Raw genomic sequence first — 818 nt, forward strand, 5'->3', positions numbered from 1 at the left:
TTGAGTAGTGAATCTGTTGAGCGAAGATCACTCTCTCATGTCAGAGAATTTGCAAGTTATTAGTCACAGTTTTGAGTAGTGAATCTGTTGAGCGCAAGATCTCTCTCTTGTATGATTTTATAACCTGAAACAAATAAGAGTCTAATGAAATATTTTTCAACAGAAACGTGCGGTGGAAGAGGATGAGGAGGACAGCTCCATAATGACGCTGTTACAGCAGGAGGAGGATGAAATTCTCCCCAAGGAGCACTTCCTCACTGTCATCAATAGGTACGCCCCGAAACCCTGGACTCCTCTAAGAGAGTTGATGGAGGGTACGCCTTACCCTATTGAGGACGTGAGGGAGGTCTGCAATCAACATGGACGTCGCGTGGTGCTCAAGATCCGGTTGTCAGGTCAGAGAACAACAGATGTTTACATACCTGAACGTTTCACGCTGATCTTGACCCCCAAAGACATCCAAAATTTTAAAAGTAAATGTAAATCATTGTTACTGTTTGTCAAACATATTAATCAGTACATCACCGACATCAACATTGTCAAAATGCATAAAATTTAAATCATGATAATTATATTACCATTTAACATTTTATGAATTTTATTATTACTTATTTTGTTAATAATCTTGTAACAAATTTTCGAACTTCACATTGCATCGCCTTTCGGCAATATAACCTATATCTTGTAAATCACAATTTTCAAGTATTGTGTTATTTAGTTTTGGCACAAGCCATTACATATATTTTCATTATAATCTATAATTTTCAAGTATTGTGTTTCCTCCACTTCACTCAGCTGAGGTTGTATGAATCTATAAT

The sequence above is a fragment of the Nilaparvata lugens genome, chromosome 5 (genome assembly GCF_014356525.2).
Source record: "Nilaparvata lugens isolate BPH chromosome 5, ASM1435652v1, whole genome shotgun sequence".
Classification (NCBI taxonomy): domain Eukaryota; kingdom Metazoa; phylum Arthropoda; class Insecta; order Hemiptera; family Delphacidae; genus Nilaparvata; species Nilaparvata lugens.